The sequence below is a fragment of the Anser cygnoides genome, chromosome 14, assembly GCF_040182565.1.
Source record: "Anser cygnoides isolate HZ-2024a breed goose chromosome 14, Taihu_goose_T2T_genome, whole genome shotgun sequence".
NCBI classification, from domain to species: Eukaryota; Metazoa; Chordata; class Aves; order Anseriformes; family Anatidae; genus Anser; species Anser cygnoides.
The window spans coordinates 18,408,327-18,419,058 of NC_089886.1; positions in this window are offsets into that span (position 1 = coordinate 18,408,327).

Below are 10,732 nucleotides of genomic sequence, written 5' to 3' on the forward strand. Positions count from 1 at the left end.
TCTGGTATCTTTCCCTCATCTCTTTCCCAACCTTTCTTATCTTTAAAATTGTCTTATATTTTTTTCATTTGTTAAAGTATTTGATTTTTCAAGCTACTGTAAGGCAATAGCTTTTGAGTGGCTGTTTGACCTGGCATGTTTTTTTGGTTTTTATTATTCAGAAATGGCATTTTTATACAGTTTTCTGCAGTAGTTTGCAGGTCAGAAAAATTAAAACTGAAAGATTTTGTATCATCTTTTAGTTCAACTTTTGCACACTTAAGTTAATGGAATTTGTATCAAAGGATACAGGAGATCATTCTAGTAATGTTATGTTACAATTTAGGAAAGTTGTGCAGCGTAATGTGTGATTTGCCTCAGTAGTAGGAGTGTCATGTAACAGACAATGACACAAAGGATGATCAACTAAGTTTGGCAGAAATTGTTACTGAAGAGCAATATATTCCACATGGCTTTATGGAACACTTTGACCACGTATATCAAATACATGCTTTTAGTAACCCCTACCAGTATGCAAATAGTTCATTTTGAGTGACTTTTTAAAAGGGGGGGTTCCTGCTATGGAGACAACATTGTTTGAGGGGAGGCAAAGAAGCTTCTCTGTATGTAACAAGTGACAACTAACACTGCTTAATGTTGCCAATAACAGTATCGTTCTGCAATGATTAATACAACAGTAAACCTGCACGCTGCTTCCTGGCTAGGGTACGCTTTTCAAGAGTGCATGGGTGCATTTATTCAGTGAAAGATTGAGAAGGTGACAGTGTTATATTGTAAAAATGCTGTGACTAATGATTTAGTGTAGAGGTGGTAGTGTTAGGTTAGAAGTGTGAGGGATATGGGAGGGCAACTCAAAAAATGCACTTCGATTATTAATATTTTCTGCATTAAATGGGGTAGGCTGCTTTCTGTAAGCTTCCTTTCATTCCAGCTGGCATTAAACACTAAATACTAATGCTATCTTTCTGGAGTTCAGGACTATTGACAAATACGCTACAAATTAAATTGCAGAATCAGGCATCCCTGGCAGCAGTGGCTGGTTATTAATGTTGTGAACCTGCACAAGGCTTTCAGGGAGATCCTCCTGTACGGCTGCCTTGTGCTCGCAGGGAGGAGATAAACCTGCCACTTCTGAAGAGCTTTTGATCACGGTGTCCAGACTTGCGGCTTCTCAAGCCCCATCCCTTTTAATTTGCGTTGCTGTTCCGCCTGAGGAGTTAGTGCGTATTAGTATTCGCCATGTCCTAATGCTGAACAAGTAACAGGCATTTTTGCAGTATCTGCGTGAACTCTAATCTTCGTATTTTGCTGGTTTATAAATAGCAAATGAGTTTTCCTGGACGAGCAGGATTTTATTTTTTTGCTTCAAGCAACAAAGATGCATTCTAACAGCAATGCAGGCGTAATTTAAGGTCTGAGTTAGGTCTCCAGGTATCTTCCTATCTCACCCTCCCTCTGAGCCACCATTAATGAACACTTCATGCTCTTGCCCTGGAGAGGGTGGGTGTTGACATTTAATTTTCACGTATTTTTTTCCGCAAGATATACCAAGACGGCAGGGCAGCCCCTTGTACAGCAGAGGAAGCTGGGCATTTTCGGGAAGAGGAGACCTGGTCGTGTCGTGCTGGGTTGGCCCGGCCCGGCCATGCCGGTGCTGCCTCAGGCCCGGCCCGGCTTGGGGTGCGCTGCGCTGGCGCCCTGCCCGCTGCCTGCTCGGGCCGCGCGTGCGGGTTGGCTCCTGAGGGGGAGGCCTCGCAGCCCTGCTTTCAGCAGCACGGCCAGAAGTTGCAGGCTGGGCCAGAGCCGAGCTGACCAGGCGTAAGGGCCTCTTGGTTACTCAAGGCCCTGGCACTTGCAGACGTAGTCACTGCACTTCTGAGCCGTGTTTGTGCTTGCTGGGCAGAGGCGGGGAGGGGAACTGGTGCTGCCCTGTCGGCCCAGTGCCCAGGGGTTGTCCTTCCCTGCTGGAGGGACAGCAGTAGACTTGCTGTGAGGGCAGGAGGCCAGCTGTGTGCTGCCATGCCCTGGGCCGGATAGGGAGTTAGTTACAGGGCAAAAGTCAGGATCGACATAATATCATAGTGGTGAAAGGCAGTCCTTAGTGCTTTGCCCAGGTGGAACTGCTGCAATGCTGCCACTATTGCTGCTCCTCACTAGGCTCCTTAGCAGCCACTGCAGAGGAGGAAAATGAGCTGGAATGCCAGAGATAAAGGGCTACAATTAGAAACAGCCCTTGCGAAGCAACGGATGTAATGATGGCATTTAGTAAATATGTCCAGTACTAGCAGCCACTTTGAGAGAGTACTTAAAGGCCAAGTAAAGGAGCACATAGGCCGATTGCCATTCATGAGTTTTCAGGTTGAACTAGGTAAAAGATGATACAGCAGACATGCAGCCAAACTGCACTGCAGTGGCAAGTAGGTGGCAGTAGGACATGCCAAAACCGATCGGCCTCACTTTGTGGTGTAGCTTGGCTCAGTCAATCTTGTATAGGTAGGCCTGCTGGGTGCCTAGCATCACTTGAAGAGACATGGCTGTTAGTGAGCTCCCAAACAACTATTACTCATTATATTAAAGATACAGATTTAAACAAGTGATTGTGAAAGTTGACTTTTAAAGTTTATTTGTGCTGCTGATAGGAAAGAAGCTCTATGTGGCTGAGAATCCAGACAGTTCGTCTGTCAATCATGCTTGACAAATACAATTTTTTAAACCAACTTCACCATACATAACAACAGAAGATCAAATAGAGGCAAGGAGGATGAATCCACAGGTCCATTATCAGTTTTTATCACATGCTGTGGAGCCCATTACAACTTATATAGCTGTACAGTAACCTGTACATTAATGGGTGCAATTACTTCAGTCATGGTTTGAGGCCGAGCAGTGATGCTTTGTCACAAAATTCTCCAAGTAGGATTCACAAATTACAGCCAATTAATGGCTGGAACACACACAAATCGAGTTCTATATACACAACTGTGGTATAACACAAATGAAGTTCCACTTTGACAGCTTTTCTCTAGCTTTGTTTTACTCATAGGCTTTGTTTTTTTTCCACACGTGACCTCTCTATCCTTTGTTCTTGCTATGTTCACGACTATTTAATTGTGCAGTGCCTTTGTATGTCAGTATTGATATTTATACGTTCCAGGCAAATTAACTAGCCATGTTGCCAAATTGTAATGCCTGACTTCTTTGCCACCATTTAAAAATAAAAAAGTATTGAATACATGGACTTGATTCTCCTGAGTTCTTGTTTGAAAAGTAACCTGATGAAACAGCAATTTACAAGTGCAAACAGTAAATCTCTGACACGAGAATATCAAATGTAGTCACCTCACTGTTGTTTTGTTATTCCCCTGGCACTACCCTTGTCCCTCTGAACTGTATAAAATGCAGGCTGCTTGACCAAGATAATTGCTGCTGAACAATGCTGTATTATTAACATGCACATCAGCACCACAGCCTAGACCTGCTGGGGCCTTGCTGCAGTGCATATGAGAGGTACAAAGAGCAGCAGAGAAAAATCCTTGAAGACAAATTCGGATAGTTGCCAGCTTTTATTTCTTTTTGATTGAATGTATCAGAACTCTCCAGTTTACAGGGCAAATATGAGACTCTTAAGCTGAGGGTCAAAGTAGACTTTCACACTAAGACTGTAGAAGGGATTTTCTATCCTGCAGATTTTCTCATCCATGCACATTAGAGAATTTTTTTCCCTGCCAGTGGTGAAGAAATCCACCCCACTTAATCATATTATCCTGTGACTCAGCAATAGTTGTGCCATTATATCGCAGTGTTCTGGTTGACATTGACTGCTTAATCCCTAGCATAAAAAAATTTGTGAGACTGGTAAGGTCAGCTGTTCTTAAAGGAACGGCTTTTTCTTACAAGTTTGAAACTATCTGACTTGATGACACAAGAGAAAGAGATGGAACAACAAAAGTTAACTTTGATATCATTGTGAAAGGCTTTCTCAAGTTCTGTGTGTCACTCAAGAGCTTTCTGTCACAATTGTTATTAAGAGCTATAGTCTGAAAATAAAATCATAGCATTAGGTTCTGACACTTAGTCTGGATAGCAGTAGTCTGTAGTATTAAACAGTCATGGATTCATAGCAACATTAAGTTTAAAAACAAAAAAAAACCCACAACCAACCAGAAAAAAAAATCCACACACCAAAAAAACAGATTCAACAGAGCTGTAATCAAGGCTGCAATCAAGAACACTGATAAACAATTTTTCAATAATCAGATCATGGTAAAGCCTGTGCTGGTGCTGTCACACAGATCACACTTAAATGAGCGAATTGTTAAAAAAATCCACCCTATAGTGAATAATGGTAAAGAAGCTCTGTCTTAATGTCCTTTTCTTCCATTATGATCTTTGGCTGTAGATTGTATGCTTCCATTTGGAATTGGTACCTTTTAGGTAAAAATTTCAAGTATATGTGCTGGAGCTTTTTAAGTAAACTGATAAAATGAAAAATGGGATTTGGACCTGTACAAGTTCATTTAAGCAGATGAAATTTTGAAAATAAAAACACAACAACAAAAAAAAACCCACCCTGAGTTTAGATGTTTTGGTCCTGAACTGTAGTTCTCGTTTCATATGGACTGCCTGTCATTTTTTAATATTGCACAGTGGAGCAGTGTAAGTTGCTCTAGGTGTTTTATCTGGAGGATTATATCTTATGGGTACTTTTGCTTTGTTAGTATGCTATCTCTTTTTAAGGTTTTCCTCTAATCAAATTTGTCAAGTTTTGAGAGTAAGCTTGACAAAGAATAGCATAGTACTAGAGATACTTCAAAAATCAAAGCAAGTGTAAGCTGAGACAGAAAAAAAGACCTTACTGTTTCCCACCCTTGGAAAATCTACAAAACATGTTTTGTAGACACGTCTGCGTGAACTGAGTGCCTAAAGAAAGGTGAAGCTTTATAAGATATTTGTGAAGTTCAAGGCTGTTGTCAACACTTTGAAGACTATAACTTCTTAGTAAATTCTGTTTAACAGGAAATGCATAAAATCAGCAGCACTATATCATGGTCTGGGTAAGCAAAACAATTTGTAGAACTCAGCGATGCTGACATGCAAAGGCCTAAGATCTAAAAGCAATTACTCTTAGAGCAATTTTACTTAATCTAGTTCACTCTTAATCACAACCAGGAAGAATTATTGATTGTAGCAAATTGCAGCATGCCAGCTCAGTTTTTTCACGTGTACTGATTCTGTGGTAAGCAGTAGTTTTCATTTTTACTCCATGTATTTCAACCACTTCAGAGAAGAACACAACTTCATAGTTTGTCTATATCATCTCCTTAATACTTTATATAATGACTGTGCATATTCTTCTCCTTGCTTTATGTGAAGGTATTTCAAAATGTTTTTCTTTTGATTCCTTAGGAGATTTAGTCTTTTTGTCACCAGTGTATACTCATTAATTTTTGTCTCACAGGACCTTCTGTCTTCTCCATGTGCTCTTCATTTCCATTATCATAACTCCTTTTAAGAGCTGTACTGAACTGCTAACCTATAGCTTCCAGTAATCCATTTGAATCCTACTTTTCTGTTTTTAAATGGTAGAAGAAACTCCAGATCATAATTAATGACTGAATGTGCTTGTTTATTATACTTTTTAATGTAATTTTATTGTTATTAGTTCATCATTTGCAACTGTTTTTGTCTAAAAATTTTCAGTTTCTTTATGGTATTCATAGTGCCCCTAACTCTGTGTATGTATTAGTTGTGTAGGTTTTGGCTAATCTCCCCATAAGGTTCCCCAAAAAGGAAACTGTAGGTTACAGTCTTGTACCTGGTTTGTTAATTCTCAGTAACTCTGAAGCTGAGCCAGGCAGCACTTTTAGAAAGTCCCATTATAAGTCTCTCGGTTCAGAGAGACTCATTTCTCAGAAGCTGCTGGTGGATGCACATGAACAGATGATGAATAATGAATATTTAGAAACTGCTGTAGACAATAGACAAAGGAAGATTTGGGTAAAGCTACTGCATGGAATTTAACCTCTGATGTTAATTTAGCCATACATAAGTAGTATTGCCTCATGTTCATTAATATTGGGAATCTGGTCTGTGTTCCTGAACAACAACAAATAAAATAAATAAATAAATAGAGTTTACCATTGAAGAGGTAAAGAGTTCCTGAAGGAGAGCAGATGTCAAAGGAAAAAGGCAGTATATCTTAAACTTCATGTTCTGGCCAAAATCTGATAAACTGCTACTGACGTTAACTATTCTGCAAGGCTCACTCTGGGGTCAGTCTTAAAATCTTTCTGTTAATGGTGTCCATATAATTTAGTGAAATTTCTTGAATTGTTCATCACGAGGTTTCTAGCTAAGATGTGTCAAAGTGAAGCACGCTGCGTTTTCTGGTCATGAGTCACTTTGCATGTGGCTTAACTCCATCTGACTTGCTAAATGCAGTATTCAGATTGACGGATGAACTGGAAATGGTGACTCCACAAATGCTAGATTCATGTACTGGAATGTTCTGGCAATATTTCCTATTACTTTTGCTTTTCTGTATCTGTTTTATTGATGTGCTAGTATTTTATATGGTTAGAACACTAACAAAAAGGAGGTAATTTCTTCAAACTAATTCTTAATTTACAAATTTGTAAGTCATCCGCTAGAGTTTTGCAAAGAGTAGGCTCTCCTTTAGATGAGCGCTGTCTGTGTAATTAACTTTGAAACATGGAGGTTTTGCTTGACCTAGACTAGATTCTGGGTTTGGAGAAATGTTCAGGGAAGTTATTTGAGATTAAACATTTCTTGTATCAAGATTCAAAACCAGTATGTTAGCAGTTCTTATTTGATTATAGACACCTAAATGCTTCTGTAATTTGTAAAACCATTAAAATTACCAAATTTGTATGTTATATACCACGTAGCCACATAGGATTAATGACAGGTGATGGTTTGTCCTTGATGAATAAAAGTAATACAATTTAAATATTTCTGGTATTGCTGAAAGTATTTGATATTTTTTATCAATAAACATTGAAATTGAAACTACATAGCATTCTGTAATTGTTCAGCTGCTGGATGTCTCATCATAGAACATTCTCTTGTGCAATACTTCATAGCATCTCAATTCCTCGAAACTTAACTCTGTCAAGTTATCTTTGATCCAGAAAATGTGATAGTAGAATTTGTCAGATGTGTTCTGGATAAAGAATGAATCACTTGTATTTTTTCAAACCATCTGTAGAGATACTTGACATTACTATGATGTGATATTTTTCTTTTCCCTTTTAATTGGGTAAAAAATAAAATTAAGAATTAACATACTCAGAATATATTTATTTGCAACAGATGGCAAGAAAACAAGGCCCGTAAAAGAAGTTTAAATGAGGAAGGCTTCTATCTTCCTATCGAGTAAGTAAAAATCCTGACTCATGTTTCATCTGCTTTGCAACAGCATATGAGGGCTTTAACAGAGATGCTGTAGCATGTTTTCATCCAGTGGTGCATTTTTTTTGAGATCAGATGTAGCAAACTCCTTAGACTTGTCATGACTTGTACGTTGAAGACAGTCATTTGTAACAGAAAGCATACACAAAATATTAAGAACTTATTCTCAGTAGTGGGTAGAGGTTGGAGAAAAAAAAAAAAAAAACACAAAAAAGCAAAAGGGTATTTTGCACTGCTATGACCTTAAATACTCTTCAGGCGTGTTCTGAAACAGCTTTTCTTTTGCCAAGAGTAGACCACAACTTCAGTGTGACTGTAGAGGCTGATCCTCCTGGTCCTTTTTCCGTGGCAGCAAAGGCGTTGTTGACCTGTGGTTCCCTCTTACTTCATCGTCTTCCATCACCTTTTTGTTTGCCTTCCTTTGACATGATGTGGCCAATAATTTTATGCTAAACACAATGTCTGTACTGCACTTGCCAGCATGTTACTCTTACTTCAGCATTTCCACAGGTGCTGCTGCTGCACCTTATGTTCTAGACAAAAAAAAAATATATATCTAAAAGCTTGCTTGATAGAGCTAGGGCTGTTAGGGTATGTTTAGTACATAACTAAGTCCCCTAGCATCATTTGCAAACAGCAGACCACCAGATTAATACCTGGAAGATTTTTAGTGCTATGAATCACCCTGAAAAAAGAGGTGAGAGCTTTCAGAAACAGATTGGTTTGGGTCATTTTTATAAATTGCACTAGCATAACTGGCTGTTATGAGTTTATTATGAAATGTGAAATTTCACAAATACCAAAATCAGTCTCTATCATCTGCTCTTGTGTTGAAAAGGTGTTTTTTTTGTTTGTTTTTTTAATCAAGCTCATCTTCGTTCACTACATTGTTTCTGTTATGGTTGAAATAATTACAGTTCAATAATAATGCATTTAAAATACATAAATAAACACCCAAACTGCTGTCTAACTCTAAGAATTGACTGTGTGGCTTATGGAAATTGGCCATTTTATGGAAAAAATGCTTGAAGGAAAATATTTCCTAATTTTAGGAAAAATTAGCTTATCTCAGTACATTAGTTTGAATACCTAGTCGTCACTTGATCCAAAACTTCAGATGGAAATGAGTATACATGAACACCTGCAAATTGCAAGTTTTTTTTACAACAAGTTTGTAAACAGATCACCATTAATAAATCACCATTAATTTGGCATGTCAAAGCTACTACAGTAATGATAAAGGCCATTAATTAGAAAAAAAAAAAAAGATTTGGAAACACAATTCTGAAGCTTTGAATATTTTAAATTTTCATTGCTTTTTAAAATCAAAATTTCACAAGCCTTCCCACAGTCAAAGATGTAACTAGGGAATTCTACTGGGAATTTAAATTTCCATAACAGAACTTTTTCTAACGCTATGAAAAAACTATAGTTGATTAGCATTCCAGTAAGATTTATAAATATATTTTGTAAGGTGTGAAATTCTATTTTGCTCTGCCCTAAAATAAACTTAAACAATAACTGGTCCTTGTGTGTGAAACTAACTACTTTTTTAAAAGGAATGGAAAATCTTTAATGATTGAAGTTGCTTTGGCAAGGTAGGAAAATATAACTGATCCAAGTCTGAGAAAAGAGAAAAGACTGTTTCACTTTTTGTGAATAATTTTTGAATGTTATGTAGAATGTCTGCTTCAGGAGTCTTAAGCCCTCTTAGATGATTTACCTTAACATAAATATATATATATATATAGTGGTTGTAGGGAACGACTCCTGGAAGTTATGTGAAAAATATAATTTGAAAAATGTATTAGTACAATTGTCTATCGCTAAAATTGTAGTTTAGACTTTATTGTCTATGAATTTTTTTCTTTAGCTCTAACAAGTGAAGAATCTGATGGAAGGCAAGAGAATGTTGTTCACAGTGTTCACTAAAAAAATTAATGGATAATTTGTGAGGTTACAGTGCAAATGGTGGTACTTCTGAATGATAAAGGAATACAAAGAATTGTAAATAATTACATAAACTTACAAAACCCATGAAATATGGGTACCTGGAACATCTGTTCCTTCCTGGATGGTTTCAACTTATTGGCCAGATGTTTTTGTCAACCCCTCTGAAATCTCCTCCTTACTTCAGTAAATCAGCCTGTCTACGGAAAATCCTTAGTACTGTTGGCTAAATGTAGACGAAGGCTTCTTTACACTGCTCAATACGCAGTTATAAGTGATTAGAGGTTCTAGAATTGTACAACTAGGTACTGATGTAGTACCACAAAATTCTTAGAATTGTGTGTGGCCCTCAAAAAGACAGATTCAGCGGGATCAGAATCTAAATGGAGTTTAGACTTACAAAAAAGTAGAAAACAGTATGTTGCACTTGGAAAAATAGATCCAATGTCAGGATCAGTGTCTGGTAGTTGGGTGTTGTTGCTGTGCTCTAAAATGTTAAGGGTGCAGATAGCAATTGCTGGAGTATGCCTTAGTCTGCGTAAGCATGGCCATACCAATAGTGGGTTAAATGTACAAGTCTGTTGTGCACAGACTATTGTATGAAAATATCTTTATCAGGTTCTTTCATGCATAACTTCCTGTCTGTTAAGAAACTTAAGTTTTTTTCCCTTATGTCTGCTTACTACTAATTTACTCCCGTGCAGCTGGAAATTGCTTGTATGTAGGAATCCCTGGAACAACCTGATCTATAGCTGAATCTCTTAGGCACTGTTGCAATATAAAGAAAGCTTTTTTTATTGTATAGATTATTGAAGATGATGTCAGAGCATTAAGTGTGATCATGATTATGTGAGCATATGAAAAGTAAGGAAGATCTGAATAGCTTTTCTTGTAATTTATTTACTGATCAGTGGACTCTCTACGACTTGGTGTATCCATACTGTTAAAAGGAAAAATATGGCAGTAAAATTGGATAATTAGGAAGTTCTGCTAGCAAAGTAAGATTGATAGTTACCACAGAAATTGTCTGAGTTTTGGTATTTGGTATTAACTTCAGTGTTTAGTCTAGGAAAATAAATTTGTTCAGATGATTTTGTAAAGAACTTGTTGAGATAGTGAACAGGGAACTATGTTTTATGTATTGAAGAAAATGTTGCTTCAGTTAGGGTAGAAATGATCCAAGAAGAAACGCTGCTGTTTAGATCCTGTTGACCAAAGAAGCTAAAGAAACAGAGCATGGGAGGAATGTCTCTCACTTGTAAGTACACTTGTAAGTACAGACCAATCTTGATGGAAAGCAAAAAAAGGAGATTGACTGGGTCATATGCTAAGTGTTTAAGAAAATGTGTTT